Source organism: Bubalus bubalis, chromosome 1 (genome assembly GCF_019923935.1).
Source record: "Bubalus bubalis isolate 160015118507 breed Murrah chromosome 1, NDDB_SH_1, whole genome shotgun sequence".
Lineage (NCBI taxonomy): Eukaryota > Metazoa > Chordata > Mammalia > Artiodactyla > Bovidae > Bubalus > Bubalus bubalis.
In genome coordinates, this window is record NC_059157.1 from 4,056,411 (window position 1) to 4,083,634 (window position 27,224).

The following is a 27,224-nucleotide window of genomic DNA, read 5'->3' on the forward strand; positions in this document are numbered from 1 at the left end:
CGAAAGATAAGAGCAAAAAAAAACCAAACAAACCTACTAGCAGCACACGAGGATAGCAAAAACCTGCTTCCCAGGCGGCGCTGCTGCTGCTGCTGCTGCTGCTGCTAAGTTGCTTCAGTCGTGTCCGACTCTGTGCGACCCCATAGACGGCAGCCCACCAGGCTCCCCCGTCCCTGGGATTCTCCAGGCAAGAACACTACAGTGGGTTGCCATTTCTTTCTCCAATGCATGAAAGTGAAAAGTGAAAGTGAAGTTGCTCAGTCGTGTCCCACCCTCAGCGACCCCATGGACTGCAGCCTACCAGGCTCCTCTGTCCATGGGATTTTCCAGGCAAGGGTACTGGAGTGGGGTGCCATTGCCTTCTCCACAGGTGGCGCTAGTGGTAAAGAACTTGCCTGCTAATGCAGGAGACATAAGAGATGCAGGTTTGATCCCTCCTGGGTTGGGCAGATCCCCTGGGGAAGGGCATGGCCACCCACTCCAGTATTCTTGCCTGGAGAGTTCCATGGACAGAGGGGCCTGATGGGCTACAGTCCATAGAGTCACAGAGTCGGACACGACTGACGTGATTTAGCATGCATATTGTTGCCAAACTTAAGAATTACTGCTTAAGAGAAACAAACCAAGCCAGTGTATCTGAGAGTAAGAAAATATGCCATAATTTTAATTTGCCTTTCTTTCATTATGTCAGTTTGAACAATTCTGTATTATTTTACTGTTGATTTTGTGTGTTGTCCTCTTTCTATTTGTGCACCACGTGTTGGCCGAACATCTTGCACATACCATACTTGCTTCTAGATGTATCTAGAAGCTTCTAGGTGTATCTCGAATACAGCAGGAAACAAGTTGCAAAAGGCCTGCTGCACGAGTTGGCACAGTACTACCCTGTGGGCCAACTGCACCCCACTTCCCATTATCGTAGATAAAGTTCTTGGGGACACAGTCATCCCTATCTGTGTACACTCTGTCTGTGGCTACTTCTGTGCCTCAAGGAGAGACTGAGTAGCTGCAAAAGAGGCCGTGGTGCCTGCAGAGCCAAGAAATGACTGTCTGTCTCTTACGGCAAAGGTTTGCTGGCCCTTGATCCTGTGGCTTCCATAGGAATGCTTGTCTTTTTCCTTCTCTTTCCTATTTGTAAGATACCTTTGTATATTAAAGAAATCTTGTCTTGCGGATGTTTTCCCATCACATTTATAACCTTTTAACATTGTTTGTGGTTTCTATTCCATTGCAAAAATTTTTATATTGGATACAAAAGCTTGATCAGATTTTCTCTTTTAATATAATTGTTCTTAAACTTTGGAGACACTGATTTTTAAATGACTTATTTGTTACTTTTGTTTTTATTTTATTCAACATAAATTTAAAAATCATTTTATCATATAGCTGAAAAAGCCTTCAGTGATTCTGACTGCAGTTGCATTATAATGTTGTGTTACTTTGGGGAGAATTTAAGTTTTAAAATATTGATTCTTTTTGCCAAGGGGGTATAGAATGTTTCCCGGTTAAATCTCATCTTCTTCCAAATTATTTTATAATTTTTCAATATGTCCTAATAAATTCCTTTTTATATTTATTTCTAGTAATTTTCTGTTTTAGGGTTGCTACAGTGATTTCTTCCTTACTTTTACATTGATTAAGGCAAATAAGTACTCTGTATTTTTGTGTATATTTTCTAAATAGTTCCCATACTGAATTTTTTATAGTTCCGATACTTTGTTTGTTTCAGTTGATTCTCCTAAAATTATAATATAGACAAATAGGGACTTATTTAACTTCCCCTTTCTGATCCCTTTACCTAATTTTATTGAAAAAATAATAAATTTAAAACTTTCTTGTTTCTCATTTTAATGAAAATATGTACAGAATTTTGCAAGTAAATACAAAGATTAAATGAAATAGTTAATCTTTGTTTCAAATAATCTTTATAATTTTACATAATTAGCCTTCTCTGTTTCATTAAGAGTTTTCATCAATAACATATATTAAATCAAGCACTTTGGAGAGCATCTATAGAGGTAATAACATTTTTTTTCTCATTTAGTCTATTGATACCATGAATTTCATAACAAATTTCTCTATTAGTAAAATTTCTCGTGTTCCTAAGAACCAGCTCCTCTGGGTATAGCTTGTTGTTGTGTTCAAGGTTTACCTGACTGAATCCACTGGCATTTTACTTGGGATTTTTCAACCTACTATGTTGATTAATAAGGTTTTGGTGTTACCTTTACTAGGATTTTCCTGTATTGTAAAAGAAACAAAATGGGAATGATCATACCTTCTATCCCTAGAATAGTTTACAGCTGCTAAGATGATAAATTTATACAAATTTTAAGTGATAAAAGAAGTTACATAAAATGAAGATCATGAGAATGAGATACGGTGTCAACTTGCCCCACTAAATAATATAGAGAGGTATCACAATTGCATAGTGACAGCAACAAGAACATTAACAGTTAGAGTCAGATTTAGATTTAAGTCTCTTGGTAAATGGGAACAATGGTGGAGGGTCCCCACCCCTCCAAATAACAGCTTGCAGATAAAGGAATAAGGTTCTCCCGCAAGCACTGAATTAATTAACAGTTCCTTGGGTTTATGGGAATAGCCACTGGACTGAGACCAACCACGGAGCTTAATCCATGATATTAGCACATCCAAAGAAAGAAAAGGTCAACTCCTGGAGCATGGCCACTTTAGATAAACTGAGCTCAGAGAAAACAAACTTTGGCAGCGGGTGGGTGTTGGGCTCTCCTCGTAGGAAGGAGACAGAATCCAAGAGCTCTAGGCAGTCAGCTATGAAAAATGTAAAACAGCGTGTTAGTCATTTCCTCAGGCTTCTCCATGTCCTGGAGAAATGCCTTGGAAGATTATGGCCCTTTGCTGATTCCATGAACACCAGTAACCTTCTGCTTATGAATTTAGTCATCTCTACTGATCATAGAAAAGTTTGAAGGAGGTATCTAGATGGGCAGATTGTAAACTTTTTCTGCTAGGAAACATCACCTCTATTTTCACACAAGAAAATATCTTGTATTCCATGGGTATCTCCAAGGGACACATATGTAGCACTAGACCTACTCTCTGAAGGTATACTTCTTTCCGATTTGAAATGCTATTCAGTTAGTGTGGCATTTTGAGAAGGATAATTTCAAATCTATTCTAATTTATAAAAGAAAAAATAATTTGTTAACTTTAGTACTTTGAGTACTAGACACAAACGGCATAAAACATACCTCACTGCTTATGGTAACCGATCCACATGGAGCTGGGCCCTCTCACTGGATAGCAGAGAACTGTTGGGCTGAATAATTTCAATGGCATGTCCGTCCCATGAATTTACAGAGCATTTCATCTACCTGTAACTTATTAACATGATATAGAATTTTTTCAAGGAGTTATCATTTGGCCCCTGTTTACTTTTCCCTGGGATTACATTTTGCCCATTAGCCAAACGTCTCAAAGGAGAAAGGTCTGAAAGAATTTTAATTCTCATTTTTTGTGACATGTGCTAGTGATGAATAACTATTCTAACTTTGGCTTTTATAAGGGAATTCATGGATAAAAATGTCTTGAAAAACTTTTCAGTAGACGCAGAAACATCAACATCCATTGATGATAAAAACTTTTTATAAAGTGGATGTAGAGGGAACATCTCTCAATATAATAAAGATCATATATGACAAACCTATAGCCAACATCACACTCAACAGTGAAAAGCTGAAATCTTTTCCTTTAAATTCAGTAACAGACAAGGATACCCGCTCCTGCCACTTTTATTCAACATGATATTGGAAGTCGTAGCCACAGCAATCAGACAAGAAAAAGAAAAAGGAATCCAAGTTGGAAAGGAAGAAGCAAAATTGTCACTGTTTGCAAATGACATGATACTATATATAGAAAATACTAAATACACCACCAAAAAACTATTAGAACTAATAAATGAATTCAATATAGTTGTAGGATACAAAATGAATACAGAAATCTGATGCATTTCTATATATTAAAAATATTAAGAAAGCAATCCCATGTACAATTGCATCAAAAAGAATAAACAACCTAGGAATAACTCTAACCAAGGAGATAAAAGACCTATACTCGGAAAACCTTAAGATATTGGTGAAAGAAATTAAAGATGAGACAAACAGATGGGGAGATTTTCCATTCTCACAGATGGAAGAATTGATATTATTAAAATGACCATACTACACAAGGCAATCTGAAGATTCAATGCAATCCCTATCAAAATACCAATGGTATTTTGCACAGAACTAGAACAAATAGTTCTATAATTCACCTACTGAATGGGAGAAGATGTTTATAAACATCTGATAAGGGGTTATTATCCAAAATATACAAAAATTCATACAACTCAACATCAAAAAAACAAGCAACCTGATTAAAAATGGGCAGTGGACTTGAATAGACATTTTTTCCGAAGAATACATATAGATAGCCAACAAGCACATGAAAAGAAGCAAGAATCATCAGGGAATCATCAGGGAAATGCAAATAAAAACCCCAGTGAGACATCGCCTCACATCCGGCAGATTTCGTATCATCAAAAGGACCACAAATAACAAGTGTTGGTGAGGATGTGGGGAACAAGAAACCCTCATGCACGGTTGGTGGAAATGTTAGTGTAGCTGCTGTGGAAAATGATACAGAAGTTCCTCAAAAAACTAAAAATAGAGCTACTATATGATCCAGAAATTCCACTTCTGGGTATGTGGCCAAAGAAAACAAGAACACTAATTTGGGAAAAATATATGCATCACTACGTTCATTGCAGCACTATTCATAATAGTCAAGATACAGAATCAACCTAAGGGCCCACTGAGGGACAAATGGGTAAAAAAGATGTAGCATACACAGACAGTGGGGTATTACTCAGTCATAAAAATGAAATTCTCTCATTTGAGACAACATGGGTGGGCCTAGAGGGTATTATGCTAAGTGAAATAAGTCAGAGAGACAAATACCCTGATTTCACTTACATAGAGAATCTGTATAACAAGTGAACAAAAACCAAACAAATGAAAAAACATAATAAAATTGAAACAGAATCACGGATACCAAGAACAAACATGTGGTTGCCATAGAGGACAGTGCTGTGGGGATGAATGAAATAGGTAAAGGGAATTCAGAGAAACAAACTTCCAGTTACAAAATTAATCAGTCCTGGGGATGAAATGTACAGTGTGGAGGAACAGTCAATAATAATGTGATATCTTTGTATAGCAAAGAAGGCAGTCAAAATGTAAAAACTTCCAGCTGTAAGATTAATGATATAATTAACACTGCCATGCATTATACATGAACATTGTTAAAACAGTAAATCCTAGGAGTTCTCAGCACAAGGGAAAATGTGCCTTTTTCTTTTTCCTTAACTCTGTGTCTATACAAGATGATTAATCTTAATGCAGTAACTATTTCATGATGTAGGCAGGTCAATTATTCTGTGTACCTCTTAAACTTTTACAGTGCTGCATGTTAATTATATCTCATAAGTTGCAAAAAAAAACTTGACCCATACACAAGTTATTTGTATCAGTAAGGTCCATCTTTCAGTTATGCCTTTTTAGATGGTTAACACTGTCATCTTTTTTTAAAAAAACACATAAAGAAATTGAGGGGGAAAGGAACATAATAGATATTATTTTGTCATACTGAACTCTATGAATTTGCAGATACTATTTTTTTATGGTGTGTGATAGATATATTTTGTCCTATAGGACAGAAATATCAAGTATCAGCAATTTTATGTCACATATCTCAACCATTAAAGGTTAGCCTACATTCTCTTACAGAACAGAACTGTATCTGTCAATTTGCCAATGACAAGAAAGTCACACTGAAACACACTGATCTATTATTTCCTCCACTATTCAAACCTCATGCATCCGTAAGGAGAATGACATTTGTTTTATGACTCGCTGTCACTTGGCTTCTCCCCCAGCATCAGATGGAATGAAACAATATTGTGCCACTCTGCTGTTGTGATCACACCGAATTTCGACATATGTTTAGTATCTGGCTCTGAGTGCCTGCGTGTCCCCAGGTTCCTACTTGGATCCAAACTTGAGTGTGTGTATAAGGACGTGTGCGAGCCTGTCTGCAATTGCATTTGGACATTTGTTTCCTGCTAACAGAAACCCAAGCATATGTTTGAGACCAAGTTTTCATTTCCATCTGACACATTTTCTGTGATTAGATTCATTAAGAAATACAGAAACAGCATTAAAAATGAGAAGGGATGTGTATTTATAAACATCAACTGTGGTTGTGGCAAAGACCTTTCTATCAGCTAAACTGTGTCTTCTGGAGCCATAATCCAACCCACCAGACACATTTTCATTTCATAGTTCAAATCATTACAGAAGGAAAAAAGCTTATTCATAAAGAAAATAAAGCTGATGAAACAACACAGCTTATTTGAACATTAAACCATCCTCTATAAAAATGTCAACCTAACTGTATTACTTCCATCAATGCTGCAAAAATAGAACCAGCAAATGAAACTTTGTTGGCAGCAGCTGAAAAAAATTTTCTTTGTATTTCTGTTCTTGTGGTTTATGAGGCTACTAAAACCCTCGATATAATTATGGTTTGACACTTTATATCATTCTTTAATTTATAGTCTTCTAAAGGAAGTGGTGTAAATTGCTTTCTTTAAAACATCATTGAACATGTTCTAAGTACCATATTGCCACAGAGAGTGAAATACAATTATTCAAAATATGAACCCCTCTCCAGCGACAAACTTAAGACTCATTTAAGGGAAACAGAGGAATGAATGCCCCACTTCAAGTTAAATTAGCACAGACAAAATATCTGTAGGAATTCAGGTTTAGGTGACACAAAAGATATCTGGGTATCATGTTTATTTGTTTTAAATCAAGTATGATAACAGAAAGAAAATTATATTATTATTCTTGGAAATTAAAAATAATATACATTTTTTGTGTGATAATGACTTCTGGGCAGCAGAGTACTATAGCAGTTAAGAGTGTGGACTCTGGATTCATACAGATCAAATTCAAGTTCTGGTTTTGCCATATGTTGGTGTTAGCTGTCTGCTCTTGGGCCACGGACTAATATTTACTATTAAGTTCCTTAGCTGTACAATGAGAAAAATAGCATCTAGTGTATGCCATAAGACCATGGTAAAAAAAAATTAAATGAAACAATTCATTAAAGCACTTTGCACAGTGCAGGATGCCCAGAAATGTTCAATAAATATTAAAATTCTTAGAAAGAGGAGAACATCGTGCATTTCAAAACAACAGATTTTGAATACAAGTCTAATGGTAACAGAGAATGTGGTATCCATGCCACCGCAATCATAGAAATCAATTTTTAAAAGGCATAAGCTCCTATGATTCACAGATTTTGAAGAAAAACGTACGGGTACCAAAGGGGAACAGGGATAAATCAGGAGTTTGGGATTAACATGTACTATATACAAAAAAGATAAACAAGGACCTACTGTATAGCCCAAGGAACTAGAATCTCCATCTTCTAATAATGTATAGTGGAAAAGAATCTGAAAAACAATATATACATGTGTATACATATATATATATGAATATATATATAACTTAATCATTTTGTTGTACACCTGAAACTAATACAGCATTATAAATCAACTATACTTCAATTAAAAAAAAACCTTAAAACTTAAAAAGCATGGAACAAGCAATCCATGGAACATCTGTTGATATTCTTGCACTCAAGGCTCGATCTGTTTGGCTTGTCCATCACTATTCATTTGAGAGTCAGTATGTTTAGCAGACCTTTGTTGAGGTGAGGTTAATATCAACACCTAAAAGCTATTTTTCCCATTGGCTATCAAAGTTGATTGCATTTTGATGAATGCATTTTGAATGGAAGAGCTTGAAATTAAGTATCTGCTCATCACCAGAATATCTACCTACATTGTTGAAAATTTCTATGGCTCTCTCGAAAAGCCAGAAGAAAAATTCAGGAAGCAGTGAGAAGGACCATTGTATAAATAATATTAAGCTCCAGATGCTCCCTATAGGAAAAATGTGGCCCGGGATTGGAAAGTATGATCAGAATCAAAGACCAGAAGAAAATGAAAAGAAGCAAATGAACATTTATGCTGGAACCAAACTGACCAGGTGTCATTTACATCCATTACTTTACAGGCTGTTTAGTAGGAACAATGCAAATATTTCAAAAGCAGAATGAAGTCCAATCTTTTGGAATGAAGGGCAGATGCTGAGGGCCATGTTGCCATGGAGATTAATTTTTATATAAAATTAATATTAGGTATATTGGTGCTAGGAATCCTTGTTCATATCCCTTTGCCAATGCAAAAGTCATATTAAATGCAAGTAAAATTCTATCTGGGCTTCCATGGTGGTTCAATGGTAAAGAATCCGCCGGCCAATGCAGGAGACATGGGTTTGATCCCTGGGCTGGGAAGATCCCCTGGAGAAGGAAATGGTAACCCATTCCAATATTCTTGTCTGGAAAATCCCATGGATAGAGGAGCCTGGTGGGCTACAGTCCACGGGGTTGCAAAACAGTTGGACACGACTCAGTAATTAAACGATAGCAACAAAATTTAATCTCCATTTCAATACTTATAAAAGTCTTCCCATTCCAATGAAAAATGGCCAGTTAGCCATTTTTATTAATAGTTACACAGCAGCAGGGAAATTTATGTGTGTGATCATCTATCCCTCTAAGTGAATGATGAGAAGATAATTTCATGAGTGGATAAAATGTACTTCAAATATATGGCCAAAACTGCAAATCTGAAAACAAAAATAAGAGTTGTTCACCTTCCAAAACTGCAGCTGTCCTATTTGTTAATTTCGCCCAAATTTAGAATAAAAAAGGACTTTGCCGATGATCCACACTGACTGTCAGAGCGGCTCTGGTCTACAGCGTGCTCTTCATTTTGTGTTTCTGCTGTGCATTGGTGGAGGAATACAACACGGATGGCCCATCAATGAGTAGTGACCTTGGCTGGTCCAGGCCACATGGCCCTGGGAGTGCTGAGTCAGCAGCCCCGTCTGTTCTCCTCCTCCTTTTGGCTGTTGGCTGAGTGGTGGCAGGCTTAGCAATTCAGTCTGCTTCTGTGAAGCTGGGTTTTTCTTCTGTGAAGCTAATTGAAACTGCAACATTGGCCTCATTACCATCTTGTAAAACCCCTCTGAACTAACCAGCTCAGACAGCCATGGTTATAGGCTAAAATCAAAGGCAAGATGAGTCAAAGAATTATGGATGGAGCGTTCAGGTCATTTTCCAAATGTCAAAATATAGGATTCAAATGCAGGGCATCATTCATTTACATATACCAATATGCTTATCAAATTGACAATGTTTCGAATTTACCAACAGTACAGGCTCCATCGACAGGGAGGGATGAGCCGAAAGAGATCTGTGAGATGTTTTATTTTGAGCAATCATAATGCCATTCTTCTTTCTAGGGTCACGTTTAAGTCACATGGACAAGCAGAATGCCCTCGGGGTGATTTTTTTTAAGCCTAATGACGGTGAGCCATTTTGCGGTTCATTAGACTGCTCTAGGTTCCACCTGACTGTATTACGAAGATTACCAAAGAATGATCATACATGGATAAAAGGTTAATACATTTATTATGCCGCATGCCACCTAAATATTTTGAGCTAAATGAATAATTCTCAACTCAGGCACTTCTGTCCCAGAGGAAATATTTGTCAACATCTGGGAATATTTTTGTTCTCCACATGTGGAGCAGAGGAAGGTTCCACGGTGTATAGGACACAACAGAGACACTTTTACCCAAAATCTCAATGGTGCTGAGGCTGAGAAATCCTGATTTAAATAGACACATCACAAAGCAGGGATCTGGGATCTGACTCCTTGAGTAGCAGCTGGTCCATTTCTGTGGCTGAGGAGGAGAAAACCAGCCTGCTGAAAGAGTATTGGTCAAGTCGTTTCAAAGTATCAAGGATACTTCTAAATACATTGTATCTTCTGCCAATGAGCTCAAGGATAGCGTAGAAGCAGGGCAGAGAAGGATGAAAACTGTATACACAGAGAGTACTCCATCAAATGACTCAAAAATAGATGTGCTTATTTATAGAAGGAAATGCTGACATAAACTTTTGGCAAGACAATCAGTGTGTTAGCCTGTTTGCTTTCATAACATGCACCGACTGCATTGGATATAAGCAACAGGCTTCCCTGATTAGAGATAAATGATGGCATCACGTCCCGATCTGCCCAGATAATAAAATATATCTTAAAGCTTTAATACAAATCTCTTATATTGGCCAAAAATGGATGAGTGGAGTATAATAAATTGTCCTCCAAACAGACTCCAGTTTACAGGTGAATCTTAAAAAGTGATAAAGACAGATAGACAATAAAGAGATTGATTATTCAAAAAATTGGATTGTGAGATAATTATTTAGGAATTAGGAAAAAGTTATTATCTCAACTTCTCTTTGTATATCAAAATAAAAGTACAGATGGATTAAAAACAACTAGGAGAAAATTAGATGAATAGTTATCTGCTCTCCGAATGAGAGACAATTTTCTCAAATTTTACTGTGGCAGTAGGAAAACTACAAAGGAAAAGCCTCAATAGAATGTCCCTAAAGAGCCTCTTGATGAAAGTGAAAGAGGAGAGTTAAAAAGTTGGCTTAAAATGCAACATTCAGAAAACTAAGATCATGGCATCTGGTCCCATCAATTCATGGCAAATAGATGGGGAAACAATGGAAACAATGAGAGGCTGTATTTCTGGGGGCTCCAAAATCAGTGCAGATAGTATCTGCAGCCATGAAATTAAAAGATGTTTGCTCCTTGGAAGAAAAGCTATGACCAACCTAGACAGCATATTAAAAAGCAAAGACATTACTTTACCAACAAGGTCCATCTAGTCAAGGCTTTGGTTTTTCCAGTAGTCATGTGTGGATGTGAGAGTTGGACTATAAAGAAAGCTGAGCACCAAAGAATTGATGCTTTTGAACTGTGGTGTTGGAGAAGACTCTTGAGAGTCCCTTGGACAGCAAGGACATCCAACCAGTCCATCATAAAGGGAATCAGTCCTGAATATTCATTGGAAGGACTGATGTTGAAGCTGAAACTCCAATATTTTGGCCACCTGATGTGAAGAACTGACTCATTTGAAAAGACCCTGATGTTGGGAAATATCAAAGGCAGGAGGAGAAGGGGATGACAGAGGATGAGATGGTTGGATGGCATCACTGACGTGATGGACATGAGTTTGAGTAAGCTCTCGGAGTTGATGATAGACAAGGAAGCCTGGCGTGCTGCAGTCCATGGGGTCTCAAAGAGTCAGACACGACTCAATGACTAAACCGAACTATGTGAGATAATTTTACACTTTTGCTTATTAAACCCCAAAACCCAAACCTTGTCAACATTCAAAAGCAAGCCACAGACTCAGGAAGACATTTGTAACACATTTTAAAGTGTCACTATTTTTAACTATATAGATTTCATATAAGATCATTTCAAAAAAGCATCAACCAAATGACAGTTGAGCAGAGGACACACAATTTTAGAAACTTAAAACAAAACATTCAGGAAAACATCTCATTTCACTAGAAATATACATTAAAATAATATACCATTTTCTCCTTATCAATTTGCCTTTTTTTTTTTTTCACTTTCAACAGGAAGGAGTGGTTAAAGAGGTTTTCTTATGCTACAGGTGGAATATCTGTTGGTACTACCCTTCTGGAAGATACACAAAGAAGTTCACATTCATAGCTTTTGACCTACTGAACTCACTTAGGAGGATTAAGAGGGGGGGAAATCTCAAAATATAGAAAAAACAGCTTTACACACAAAGATGTTCACTGCAGTGCTATTTAATAAAGAATTTCTGGGAATTCCCTGGCAGTCCAATGGTTAGGACTCTCCACTTCCATTGCAGGAGGCGTGGGTTTTGTTCTTGGCTGGGGAACTAAGATTCTGTGTGCCCCATAGTGGGGCAAAAAAAAAAAAAGTTAAGAAGGAAAGAAAGAATTTCTTCTGAATCTCCTTAATGTTCAATAGTTGAACCGTAGTTCATTGTGATGCATCTGCTGATGTAGCAAGTATTTTGTGACAATCTGAAAAGATATCACTAAGCGTTTTAATAAAATCAGATCCCACTTTTGTTATGAGGTTGAAAATTTGCTTATGGTAGGTATAGTGGGCTGAATGTCAGTCCTCCAAGAGATACGGCCATGTCCTAGTCCCCAGAACCTGTACATATATTCATATATGCAGAAGATGTGCTTAAATGAAGGATCCTGAGACGGGGAGAGTATCCTGGATTGTGTAGGTGGGCCCTAAATCTAGACACATGTCTCCCCATAAGAAGAGGCAGCAGGAGTTTAGACACAGATGCTGAGAAGAAGGTAAGGGGATGTGAAGATGGAAACTAACTGGAATGATGCAGCCTCAAGCCAAGGAATGCGGGCAACCTCCAGCAGCAGAAGCAAACAACTGAATCCTCCCTAAAGCCTCTGAAGGGAGCACAGTTCTGCGGACGCCTTGGTTTTGGATTTCTGACCTCCAGAACTTAGAATAAATGTCTGCTATTTTAATCCATCAACTTTATAGTAATTTGTTACAGCAGCCACAGGAAACTTACATGGTAAGTTTACATTCAACCTTTCCGGAAACCACCAAATAGTTTTTTAATGTGTCTGTACCATTTTCCATTTCTGCCAGCAGAGTATGGAGACTCAGCTCCCCCACATGGCACCATCACTGGGAATGGTCAGTCTCCTTCATTCAAGCCATTCTGATCAGAGTACAGTGGTCACTCACTATGGTTTTAACTTGCATTTCTTGAAGAGCTGACTCATTTGAAAAGTCCCTGTTGCTGGGAAAGATTGAAGGCAGGAGGAGATGGGGACGACAGAGGATGAGATGATTGGACGGCATCACCGACTCAACAGACATGAGTTTGGGTGAACTCTGGGAGCTGGTGATGGACAGGGAGGCCCGGCATGCTGCAGTCCATGAGGTCGCAAAGAGTCGGATATGACTGAGCGGCTGAACTGAACGGAATGGAATGACCAATAATGTTAAGTATCTTTTCATGTGGTTGTTTACCATCTGTATATCTTCTCTGGAGAAGTCGATGTTTACAACCTTTGCCTACTTTTGCTTTGGTTTACTTTTTGCTTATTATTGGGTTTTGAGCGATCTTCCTGTATTCTGAAGACACCTACCCTAAGACCCATCTGTTCCACTCTTAGGTATTTACCCAAGAAAAACGAAGGCATATATCCACACAAAGATTTGTATACTAATGTCCATAGATGTTTTGTTTGTAAAGGTCAAAACCCAGAAACAACACAAATGTTTATCAGCTGTTGAATGGATAAACAAATTGTGGCACCCATACAATGGAATGCCACTGTGACAGAAACCAATGAACTACTGGCACATACAACAACATGGACTGTGCACGTGCTAAGTTGCTTCAGTCGTGTCTGACTCTGTGCCCCCATGGGCTGTAGCCCGCCAGGCTCCTCTGCCCATGGGATTCTCCAGGCAAGAATACCGGAGTGGGCTGCCATGGCCTCCTCCAAGGGACCTTCCTGACCCAGGGGTTGAACCCACATCTCTTATGTCGCCTGTGTGGATTAGACTTGAATAACTTTTCTGAGTGAAAGAAGCCAGATCAAAAACATTATACATACTGTAGGAGTCTACAATTCTAGAAACGTCAAACTAATCTACAGTGACAGGAGGCAGATCTATGGCTGCCTAGGGACGGGGAAGTGGGGAAAAGGGATAATTAAAGGAGAAGAGAAAACTTGGGGGTGACATTTAATTCATCGTCTTGACTACAGAGAAGACTTCCAGGTATATATGAGTGTCAAACTGTAGACTTTATATGTTGTCAAACTGTAGACTTTACATGTTATCAAACTGTAGACTTTAAATACATTCAGTTCATGGTATGTCAGTTACACCTTGGTAAAGCTGTTAAAGAAGTTGTTTAATCCTTCTAAGCCTCAGTTTCTTCATCTATAAAAGGAGGCAGTAATAGATCCCACCTCATGAGGTTACTGGGATTAAATGGTGGTAATCTGGGATTAAATGGTGGTAATCTGGCAAAGCACTCTGTTCAGAGTCTTGTATACAATGAGCACTCAAAAAGGCTAACAATATTTTTATAAAAATGGTACAAAAACTTTCATCCTGGTGCAACATATTATATAATATCTATTAAAATACATTATTAATATGTTAAGATTACACTATATGTTAATATATTAGAATATGCTTAGAAAAAAGACTGGAAATAAGTATTCTCAAAGTACAAAATGCTATTTGACTGTGATTGTGGAATTTGGGGTGATTTTATTCTTGCACATTTCCTCTATTTTCTAGGTTCTCTACAATATGTTATGTATTGTTTTCATCCAGTGAAAAGGTTTATTTTTTAAAAATACTGTTACTAATCCCCTAACAAAGCAAAGCTCCATGGAACAAATCAGATGGCATGGAGCATATCCGTTTCCTGCTTGTTCGTACCCCCGGAACCCCTCTTATCCTCCTTCTGATCACGTCCGTCCCCACTCTGTGGCATGCTCAGATACACAGGTTGCGTGCGGGCTCTCTTAAACCCGTTGACGACTCCCTGTAAGCCTTTAGATAGAGGCCCTGTTCCCAGACCAGCTCCTGCCCACCTCTCTGGTCTCGCCTGCCCTATTCCTGCTCTCTCGATCTCTGCTCCTGCCCCACTGGCTTTTCAGGACCTCCAGGTTCTGTGGTCTGTCCCATCTCCCTTGCTTCACACCATTAAATCTTCCCTCTCTTCCTCTTGGTTATTGATCTCAGCTCAATGGGAAAGTCTTTCCTTGACATCTCTTTGTTATACTCTCACATGATCCTTTTGGCTAAAATTCAGTGAACTGTTGTTTCAGGGGTCTTCCTAGCTGGTGAGCAATCTGAGCACGGAACCATGTCTGTGCTGTTCAAAGCAGTGCCCCCTAAACGTAGCAGAGTTGTAGACACTTATTAGCTCAGCTGGTAAAGAATCCACCTGCAATGCAGGAGACCCCAGTTCAATTCCTGGGTCAGGAAGATTTCTTGGAGAAGGGATAGGCTACCCACTCCAGTATTCTTGGGCTTCCCTGATGGCTCAGATGGTAAAGAACCCACCTGCAATGCAGGAGACCCCTGTTCAATCCTTGGGTTGGGAAGATCTCCTGAAGGAGGGCATGGCAACCCACTCCAGTAGTCTTGTCTGGAGAGTCCCGTGAACAGAGGAGCCAGGAGGGCTACAGTCCAGGGGGTTGCAAAGAGTCGGACACAACTAAGCACAGCACAGCTCAGGCACTTATTACTGGTGCATAAAAAAGGGCTGGTTCAGACTCCCTAGCAAAAGAATCATGGTAGAGGAGGAAGAACATTGAATCACGAGGACACCCACCTGCCTTGGGTGAGTCTTTTCTTTCTGGTTTAATAATAAATATTTATAAAACAGGCCTAAACTATCTCCTAGCGCCCCTCCAGATCTAAATGTAACTGGGTAGAATTGAGTTCATGTCCCCCTGAGTATGAATAATTTCTTGAGTGAATTCATGTGACCCTCATGTTCTGACTGCAACCAGCAAAAAAAAAAAAAAAAAAAAAAGAACTTGCTAGTATAGAAAAGGAGAGCAATATCACCAACAATCTGTCATTTACCTCTTAGAAATTACACAATCAAAATAATGGGCTTCAGATATTAGCTCCTCTTGAAGTTTTCTTCTACCTACAAATATTCTAACCCTGGGCTCACATCATTCTGCTACAGACAGTAAACATCAGGAAACTCTAAAAACAGGAGTGACCTTGCTTTTGGTCACTGTTGAATTAAATAGGCACACTTAGCAGAGTGAACTGGGAAAAAAGAAGATGGAAAAGGAATATAGGAATATTTTGGACCATCTCTGGACCAACCCAAGGATGAAAGATATCACTAGTTGCTCTTTTTTTTTTTTTTTTAAATCTCTGCTTCACATCTACATATGACTTCACCTAACTGGGACCCCTGCTTATTTAACTTATATGCAGAGTACATCATGAGAAATGCCAGCCCAGATGAAGCACAAGCTGGAATCAAGATTGCAGGGAGAGATATCAATAACCTCAGATATGCAGATGATACCACCCTTATGGCAGAAAATGAAGAGGAACTAAAGAGCCTCTTGATGAAGCTGAAAGAGGAAAGAGCTGGCTTAAAACTCAACATTCAGAAAACTTAGATCATGGCATCTGGTCCCATCACTTCATGGCAAATAGATGGGGAAACAGTGGAAATAGTGACAGACTTTATTTTTGGGGGCTCCAAAATCACTGCAGATGGTGATTGCAGCCATGAAATTAAAAGATGCTTGATCCTTGGAAGAAAAGCTATGACCAAGCTAGACGGCATGTTAAAAAGCAGACACATTACTTTGCTAACAAAGATCCGTCTAGTCAAAGCTATCATTTTTCCAGTAGTCATGTATGGATGTGAGAGTTGAACTATAAAGAAAGCTGAATGCCAAAGAATTGATGCTTTTGAACTGTGGTGTTGGAGAAGACTCTTCAGAGTCCCTTGGACTGCAAGGAGATCCAACCAGTCCATCCTAAAGGAAATCAGTCCTGAGTGTTCATTGGAAGGACTGATGCTGAAGCTGAAACTCCAATACTTTGGCCACCTGATGAGAAGAACTGACTCGCTGGAAAAGATCCTGATGCTGGGAAAGATTGAAGGTGGGAGGAGAAGGGGATAACAGAGGATGAGATGGTTGGATGGCATCACCAACTCAATGCACATGAGTTTGAGCAAGCTCTGGGAGCTGGTGATGGACAGGGAAGCCTGGCGTGCTGCAGTCCATGGGGTCACAAAGAGTCGGACATGACTGAGCAACGAACAACAACAACAGGGACCCAGAACTGACCTCAAGTGGAAGAAGCACACGAAGCCACACTTGTCCTGGATCCCTAGGGTGTATCTGCCTTTTCAGGGACATCTCTTATGGCTGGAAGCAGTAATGCACTTGAATAGCAAAAAGAAACACTGAATTCCAGCACCCCTGCCCAGCCATCAGGGCTGGGAGAATTCAATGACAATATTGTAAAAATGAAGCAAAATAATACAGCCATGAACATGCATCGTTATAAAATCTATGTTTCCAGGAAGAAAAAGCTGCCTGCAAATTCTTTATCTTGATTTAAAAGACAGTTAAATAATCACTCCCAGCCTAAGTATGTCAAGTTTACTTTGACAAAGTCAATGTGACAGGAAGTCCTAAGTTAACAGTGAGAACGTATTTGGTATCCTTTTTCCTGTATCTTTCCAAGTATGCTAAATAAACAGCACATATCTGTGTCTTAGAAGCTTGACAGCAGGAAAGTAGGTTAGAGTACTTGTGTGATAATTCAGACCAAGAAAATGTTAAATAAATAAAACCTTTTCCTTGGTTATCTAAGCAAAGCTACATTACCTAATGTAAAAAAAGAAAACAAGTACAGAAACAAGAAACATTGCTGTTTCAGGGTGTGCTTCCATGTATCTGGAAAAATCAGCTTTGAATTCTGTCTTTGAGAATACTCAATCGTGTAGCAGTCATGGAATCTCTGACACTAAAGTATTAGTATCAAGGACAAAAATTGAATAGTCACCCCATTAGTTGTATTCTGGGTACAGATGCATTGTATTTGGAAGGAAATAAGTAAAAGTAAAGATTTCCATGAGTCTTGTGCTATCAATGCCCTTTATACATGGAATTCATGTTAGTAGAAAGAGTGATTTCCAACAAAACTGTTTGCCCATAAGCATATCTAAAATAGAATGACATCTGCTGAAACCTATTAACAAAAGACTCAAATGTGATCAAGAGCAAAGTGTTCTTCACAGCATTCTTGGAGGACAGCTCTGCATGGGTCTTTCAAGTTTCTGCAGGTCTTATAAGAAGAGATACGGCCTGCCTTGTTGCAGACTAGCTTTTTTAGGATATTTACACACTGAACAGACTGGCAGCATGGAGACGATATCCTGGGTGCCTGTGTGCTAAACTGCTTCAGTCACGTCTGACTCCTTGCAACCCCATGTACTGTAGTCCACCAGGCTCCTCTGTCTATGGGATTCTCAAGGCAAGAATACTGGAGTGGGTTGCCATGCCCTCCTCCAGGGGATCTTCCCCACCCAACGATTGAACCCAGGTCTCTCTATCCCTTCTCCAGAGGATCTTCCCAACCCAGGAATTGAACCTGTGTCTCCTGCACTGCTGGTGGATTCTTTACCTGCTGAGCTAAAAAGTTGAGTTCCTTCAACTCAGGATTCTTTCCAGCAATGCACCTCATTACCAGCATTACCTGGACCTCTTGTTACATTAGAGTGAAGTAAGTGAGAGACAGAAAAAAAAAAAGTTGTATATTAACAGATACATGTGGAATCACAGATGACCTTATTCACAAAGCAGAGATAGAGACACAGGCGTAGAGAACAAACGTATGGACACCAAGGGAGGAAGTGGGAGTGGGATGAACTGGGAGGTTAGGATTGACGCGCATACACTGCTGATCCTCTGGGTGAAAGAGGTAGCTGATGCGGACCCGCTGCACAGCCAGGAACTCTGCTCAGTGCTCTGTGATGACCTACATGGAAGAGAAATCCAAAACAGAGGGGATATATGTGTACACACAGCTGATTCACTTCGCTGTATGTCTGGAGTGAACAGAACATTGTAAATCAACTATATGCCGATAAAAATTAATTTTAAAAACAGCAATGTTAGTGAGCTGCCCTTCAAAAGAGACAGCCATGTTAGCTCCGGCCTGTCCCCTGTGGGTGAGCCTGAGTGTCCATCACAGTCCAGTGTCTCCTGCTGCTTTCCTGTAACTCTCCCCAGCACTCGTGCCACTGAGGACATCGGTTCTATCCTTGTCCCGCTTCACAAATGCAGAGAGGGGGACACAGAGGGACTGGGTAACGCACCCATGACCACAGGGCTGGGCGAGTGGCTGGGGCAGACTCACACTCATGCTGTCTGCCGTCGCGCTGGAGGGCCAGTGAGTGTTCTCAAGGCTTGCACTGCTCGTCCCACCCTTCCCTTTGCTTCCCTGTTCTCACCCTTGTCCACTTGTCTGACTGTCTCCCAGGAGCCGGCTGTTCTTAGAGTTGGTGCTGCCCTTCGGCCTGTGTTGTGGCCTTCTGCACCCCGCTCCCTTCTCACGGTCTGCACGTCTGTGTGGACACACACTCACATCCCCCCCAACACACAGCTCTGTCCCCCCACCCCCCCCACCCTCAGACACATCAAAGATACGCAGATGAAAAAAGGGTCCTCTTTTTCATAAAAAGACCCCATCTAGAGTTGTTACTTGGTTAAGCTACAACTATGAAACTTTTCAAAAAGGCATTCCTTGTCTTTAAGTTTTATGTATTTAGATTCCCTCCCTCCACTGAATACTGAAGAATTTACTTAAACTGTGTATTTGTAATTCTCTTCACAGCACATTTTGCAAAGTGGCTTCTTAGCTGACATGATAATATGCTGAAGGAAACTACTCTCAGTTTAGAGACTTCCCAGGCTGCCCAGTGGTTAGGACTCTGTGCTTCCACTGCAGGGGGCCTGGGTTCGATCCCTGGTCAGGGGAACTAAGACCCTGCAAGCCACACGGTAGAACCAAAAAAGAAAATATTGCCAGTTAAAAAAGTCCAATTTTGCATTGCAATGATTCTCTAACTTCAGCACCCACACACACAACATCACAGAGGACCCTTGTGAAAAGGCAGATCCCTGGGTCTTATCCTCCAAAGAATTTGACTTAGAAAGTCTTAGATGGAGCCCAGTAATCTGTCCTTTAAGCATGCTCATTAGGCAAGTCTGATACAAATATTTTGTGACCCACACCCTGAGAAATAAGAGAAACTCCATGTATTTCACTTCCATAGAGCAATGCCCTAAATTTTCGAGAATCTTCTTAGCCAACTTCTGGGACCACACTTCTCTCATAGATACAACAAAGTTAACACTGACCGAAATGCTTGCTTGGTCATCTAACAAATACTGCTTTAAAGTCTACGTTCCACTAGGGATGGTCAGTAGCTAACAAATGGGACCTGAGTCCCATCCTCCACACATCCAGGGCCCACAGCAGACACCGTTTATCAACACAGCACTCTGTCTGCTGAGCGAGACCCATGTCTGTGAAGCCATTCCCCCAGTCAGTTGCAGGGCAGTTCCTAGGACGTGGCCGTCCAGTCTGGACCACAGGGCATTGGAGCAGAAAGCGGAAGAGTCAAATCATGATTGAGAAGCAGGAGTCGAATTTAGAGCTCCTCCTGTCTGCCCACTTAACAAACACACTGCACCACCTCTCCTAACCTGAAGGCAGGCTCAGCGTCATCAGGCAACCCCAGCAAGCTCCTGGAAACAGACAGAGACCACGGCCCATGGACAGGGTGAGACAGCCAGTGTGCGGGGAGCCCCAGTGCACTGGGGGAAGGTCCTTCCTCCTCTCCCTTCTCCCTCCTCCCACTTGCTTAAGCACCTCCCCCCTCCCCCAAATGAAAAGCCCATTAGAGCTTCCTGCCCTGGGCATAAAAAAAAGAATTCCACTTAGGGTTCTGATTACCACGGAAGCTTTTTGATCATAGTTGTAAGAGCCGCCTCCTTCAGTTCATCGTTGAGACTCTGAAAAGTCAAATGACTTACCCAAGCATGCTTGCTGAGAGCCAAGAGTAGAATTCAGGTCCCTGGACTCCTAGTTGACTGCTATTCATAGATTTAAGAATCCTGATGCAATGAGCGTCTAAAAATAACACTGCCTAGTCCCACGTCTAGTCATTCCAGACATCATATCTTGATCATGTTTACCTATCACAGCTTCTATCTTTGAGAATCTTTCATTAGGTCAGGCTCAACCAGAAATAAGTTGGTAAGTTTTACAGATAATCATTCTACATTATTGTACACTTTAATCATAGTTTATTTCTGCAGAGGTGGAAAGTCACCTTATAATAACATACCGGTGAGAAGAAGGTTTTTGTTTGTTTATTTTTAATCTCAACAGCATGGAGAGCTGTGACTTCAGACACACCTGGCCTGGAACCCCAGCTCCTCCCAGAGGTGGAATCTTATGCAAATGATTTCATCTCCCTAAGAATCTGATTCCTTATCTATGACAGGAAGAACTTATTTACCTCTGAGAAATGTTCTGGAGGTGAAAGTGATTAGCAGGCTTACCAGTGACTGGATGCGTGCCCGGCACACAGTCCTTTCCCATAGGTATTAATGTCTCTCTCCTTTTCCTTCTCTTCATCTATGTCACCTTGGAGAAATAAGGTAGGCTAGTCTCTCTAGCCTTTCTCTCTCCCAAGTGTCTCCCAGGTCTGGCTACCTTCATGAGGTTTGGTAGAACATGAAAAGGAGAGTCACATGTTCAAAAATTATTAGGAATTTTGAGAGAGCGCCAGCAGAGGGGTAGGCGGAGCGTGGGGCCCTTCTGAGCGGGGCGTGAGCGCTGGCCCAGGTCCCAGGCCTGCGCCGTTAGTCTGGGTACCAGACTCTCTGTGCGGGGTCTTCTCTCTTCCACTCCCTGGTGTTGGAGAGCTGGTCCTGGGGTCCCCGGTGGGCACGGGGAGGGCACACGGGCTCAGGAGTTTATGGGACTTAAATCTGGCTCCAGTACTTTGCTCTTACGTCACCCATCTCTCTAAGGCTGGTTCCTCTGCTGGGAACGGGTCTCATGATGCGTGGGCCGCGGAGGGCCCAGGTGAGGGATGGATGAGGTGGGAGCTGCGGAGGGTACCCACCCGGCCCAGCCCTGAGGACGCACAGGTCGGCCGCTGTCACCATGTCATTCTTCCCTTTGAGCCTCTCCCAGGCCTTCAGGCTTTGTGGCTCCAGTGGGGTCATAGTCTCAATCCCTCTGGAGGTGCCACTCAGAGCCCAGCCACAGCACCCGGGCAAAGAGTACAAAGGCTGCAGAACGGGCCGAGTCGCATTCTCACTGGTTTTACTGGACCACTCAGAATGAGGTATACCGACAACACAGGGACGCCGACGCTATTCACAAATCAAAGAAAGCAAACCGTCTGACGCTTGTGGCAATGATACGGTGCATCGCTTTCCCACTGTTACTGCATTTGATGCCTCCTTTCCTACCCAGTGTCTACAGACCACGGGTTACCGTCCCCATTTGATAGATCCCAAAACTCTTTTTTTAAATAAAATTTAGTGATTTTCCCGCTAATTATTAGAGAAGTGCAAATCAAAACTACAGGGAGATAACACCTCACACCGGTCAGAATGGGTCTCATCAAAAAATCCACAAACAACAAATGCTGGAGAGGGTGTGGCGAGAAGGGACCCCTCCTGCTCCAGGGGAATGTACATGGTGCAGCCACAGTATGGAGGTTCCTTAAGCTAAAAACAGAGCTACCGAATGACCCTGCAATCTCACTCCGGGGTGTGTATCCCGAGAGAAACATGGCCTGAAGAGATACATGCTCCCAAGGTTCACTGAAGCACTGTTTACAGCGGCCAAGGCATGGAACCATCCACATGCCCACACATGCCCACTGACGGAGGAATGGATAAAGATGCGGTATGCGCATACAATGGAATATTCCTCACCCGCTAAAAAGAAGGAAATAAGGCCATTTGCAGCAACATGGACGGACCTAGAGATAGTCATACAGAGTGCAGTAAGTCAGAGAAGGAGAAATATCATATGGCATCCTTTATATGTGGAATCTAAAAGGAAATGAACTTACAAAACAGAGAGAGACTCACAGATGTAGAAAACGAACTCATGGTTGCCGGGGGCGGGGGGTGGGAGGGGGAAGGCATCGTTAAGGACTTTAGGAAGGTCATGTGCACAGTGCTGTGTTTAAAATGGATCACCAACAAAGACCTATTGTACAGCACAGGGAATGCTGCTCAATGTTATGTGGCAGCCTGGATAGGACAGGGGTTTGGGGGAGAATGGATACACGTGTACGTATGGCTGAGTCTCTTCACTGTTCACCTCAAACTAGCACAACATTGTTAATTGGCCACAAAACAAAATGTTTTTGGTGTTAAAAAAAATAAAAATAAGATTTAAAAAAATGTAGTGATTTTCCTGAAGACGTGTGCTTCTCTGATTCTCTCCTTATCTGATTCCTAGTCGGGTGCTCCTTCTGCCCCATCAATAAAAATACAGTCAAAGCAGCATTGATGAGTTTCTCTCTTCTCCTCCTGAGTACAATGTCTCACTGCTTCAACTGACCATGATTATAACAACGATTTCATGTGGTTTTCATAAAAAAGGGAAATGCAACCTGGTAGTAATCACTCATTTAACATTTAAGTATCTTTGGGGAGCTTGGCAAATTTTGTAAAGCTTGAAATTCTATCTGCAATTGTTCACAAAGCCTGTACACTATGTTAGTATTATTTCCATAAAAAGTGGACATTTAGGAAACTTGGTGGCATGGATGGACAATTGCCCAGAGTCAAAGATCCATGCGTGAGGAATTAGGACCATCTGAATTAAGGATACGGAATTGATCTGAGCAGGAGTTATGCAAGAGTTGCCACTTTTCCAATTTTGTTTTGGGCTAGAGCAGTGGGCTTAAGGAAGCTACGCCAGCCCTACAGGGCCGACCTTCGAACTTTACAGGAGAAACAAACTTCTGCTTACTTCACTGTTACTGGGGTTTCTGAGGCAACAGAAACCAACCCCGAAATGGCCACTCTCCTGCATCTCCTTCCCAGATGCAAACTTAGATTTCCTGCTGTTTTATGACAAAATAGGAGCTGCAAGATGGATAGGCATGAATTCACCATTCTTTTAGCTGCTGCAGAGGAATTTCTGCATCTCTGGCTGCCCTTGAACTTCTGGGACATGCCCATGCTGGTGGGTCCTACTTGGAAGAGTTAAGACCTCACATCTCAACCCCTTCCAGAATGCACCAGGGAAGGGGTGGTACAGGGGACAGTCTGCAGAGATGGCCACTAATGCTCTCCTCCCTGAGAGCACGAGCCATTCCCCCGCTGAAGGCAGGATGCCATTCTCTTCCGTTTGGCACTTGGGGCAGCCTTGTAACTTGTTTTGCCCAGTAGAATGTGGAAGAAGAGACGTGCTGGGTCCCAGGACTTCTCGTTATTGTTCAGTCCTAAGTCCTGTCTGACTCTTTGCCACCCCATGGACTGCAGCACACCGGGCTTCCCTGTCCTCTACCATCTCCCGGAGTTTACTCAAACTCAAGTCCACTGAGTCAGTGATGCTACCTAACCATCTCCTCCTCTGCCACCCCCTTCTCCTTGGACTTCTTAGCCCCAGACTTAAGAGGACTGGAAGCTTCTGCTTCTTCCTTCTTGGAAGCCTGCTCCCATGGGAGGATTCTGAGTCCCGTCCACCACCCACTGTGAGAACACCCATCCCAGATTGTGTGGCAAGGCCTCAGGAGAAACACCAGTTCAGCCAGAGTTGAGTAAAAGCTTCTTGGAGCTTCCAGCCCAGCCCAGCCACAAGCTAAACAGGCTGAGTGAGTGACCCCCAACTGATGCCAGATGGAGCAAAAGAACTGCCCGGCCAACCCTACTCGAAGTCTGCCTCACAAAACTGTGAGAAATGGCAAGCCACTGTTCTCTGAAGCCGCTGAGCTGCAGGGTGGTTTGTTATAAAGCAGTAAGCGACTTAGCTGGGGAGGGTCTCCTGCCGTAGACGTGAGAACTCTCAGGAAGTAAAGAAAGGGAGGGTGGATGAGAAAAACCTGCTCTGCTACCAGTTTGCCCGATTCCATTGTGAGTTTTGAAAAGGGTGGCTCAACAACCGTTATTTCTATGCAGATGTAAATTCTGAGTCTCCAAGAATTTAGCCCACAAGACACATTTGGAACCCAACATACTGGGGGTGGAGCCTATTCAGACACTTCAGCCACCCGTTGCTGACCTCCAAGTATCAATGTCATCCACGTGTCGGACTCTCGCTTTGAGTGTAAGGGAGACATTCAATAGCGCCTTAGCCCAGCCTTTACAAAGGGGTACGTCACAGCGCTATATAACGGAGCAGCCCCTGAAACTAACACAACATTGTAGATTAACTATACTCTGATATAAGATAATTTTTAAACAGAATGAACACCCAGCTATATATGGCCTACTGCAAGAAAACTTTTATTTACTTCACCACAAATGGTTCTCGGAGGAAAATTCTCTACCCGAATCCAGCAGAAGACAACATTTTTAAATAGAGACATTTTGTAAAATGCTTTCCAGGGATACGTTAAGCCTGTCAGTGGAGACTCATTCTACTAAAACTCCATGCTTGGTGACTGAGGATCTTCAAAGTATGTATAGTTCAGTTAATTGAAGACAGAGGGCTTTAGCACTTTAATTTCTGAAATGCAGGCTTAGCACGGTGGCTTGGAAGCGTGGTGGCAGTACTGGGTCTCAGCTCCAGCCGACTGCTAGAGGCACCTGGAGTCCTGCCAGTCCAAGACCCAGAGGCTTGACCTAATTGTTCTGGGCTTTTTTTTTTTTTCTTTTAATGCTCCCTAAGGGAGTCTGATGTCCAGTTATGACTGAGAACATGGTTGAAATAGTTCAGGCTTTGGGGTACTTCTTAGAAATGCACATTTTTGGCCCCTGTCCACACCTCCTGGATCAGAAAGTAGACCTCAGGAGAACTGCTGTGCTATGATACAAATTAAAAGGGCCAACTGATTCTCTGTCCCTTTGCTGTGCCTCAAACATCATTAAATGTTCATAAATCTAGAAGCCCTTCTTACACTCATTAAAGTAACATTTTTTTACAGGATTATAAAAATCTGGTAGCAAAATTTTTAACAAATCAAAAGTACTATTTCATTTCTAATTTCTAATTCATTTTTTGTTTTAACACAAAGGAAAAGCATAAAGAATAAAAATACACTACTACTTTGAAATAACATTATTATTTTGATATCAATTTGCTTTTCACATAAAGGACTGTATTATACACATTGTTTTATAACCTTCTTAACCTGCTTTGTCACTTAACACGTCCTTTATATCCTACTGTATTACTAAATATTTTTAGACATTATTTAAAGCTGCCTTTTCTCCATCATGCTGTTCTGCCCAGTCACTCAGCTGTGTCTGACTCTTTGCGACCCCATGGACTGTAGCCCTCCAGGCTCCTCTATGCATGGGATTCTCCAGGCAAGAATACTGGACTGGGTTGCCATTTCCTTCTCCAGGGGATCTTTCTGACCCAGGGATCAAACCCAAGTCTCCTGCATAGGCAGGTAGATTCTTTATCACTGTGACACCTGGAAAGCCCCTTTTCCATCATATGCTATGCTATGCTAAGTCACTTCAGTCATGTCCGACTCTGTGCGACCCCACAGACGGCAGCCCAACAGGCTCCCCCGTCCCTGGGATTCTCCAGGCAAGAACACTGGAGTGGGTTGCCATTTCCTTCTCCAATGCATGAAAGTGAAAAGTGAAAGTGAGTCGCTCAGTTGTGTCCGACTCATAGTGACCCCATGGACTGCAGCCTACCAGGCTCCTCAGTCCATGGGATTTTCCAGGCAAGAGTACTGGGGTGGGGTGCCATTGCCTTCTCTGTTTCCATCATAGGAATATCCCAAATACATTTTATTGAATCTTCAGTGGTTGTTTCAGATTTTTGCTTTTACAGATAATGTTTTCTTTGATTACTAAAAAAGTTTTTGTTCACATTCATGATGGCATTCTTGGCATCAATCCCTAGATGTGATATTCATAGGTCAAAGTGTGTGTACCCTTTAAAGGTATTGATACACACTGACAAACTGTCCTTTCAAAAAAATAAGCACCCTTTATAGTGGAAGAAAGCACTAGTTCCCTTGCACCATGCGTGGTCACGCATGCTCAGTTGTGCCGACTGTGTGTGCCATGGACTAGCCCACCAGGCTCCTCTGTTCATGGGATTGTCCAGGCAAGAATACTGGAGTAGGTTTCCATGTTCTCCTCCAGGGGATCTTCCTGACCCAAGGATAGAACCTGCATCTCCTGCATTGGCAGGCAGATTCTTTACCACTGAGCCACCTGGGAAGCCCTCGCACCATGGTGTGTGATGCTATATATCAAAGCTTTATTTAATCTGTGTCACTTTAGTAACAGGATGAGCTCCTATTGTTCTTTAATGAAGTTAATTCTTTTCATCATTATAAAAATTTATAGCCCACTTGTATTTATTTTTATTCTTTATCCATTCTTTAAAAAATATGACT

The 27,224-nt window shown here is 41.4% G+C and overlaps 1 protein-coding gene across 8 annotated transcripts in view; it reads right to left on the reverse strand.

Annotated features, from left to right (window-relative positions):
• Nucleotides 1-27,224, reverse strand: part of THRB (thyroid hormone receptor beta) — a 446,263-nt gene that overhangs the window by 337,820 nt on the left and 81,219 nt on the right. The gene's annotated exons all lie outside the window — the stretch shown is intronic.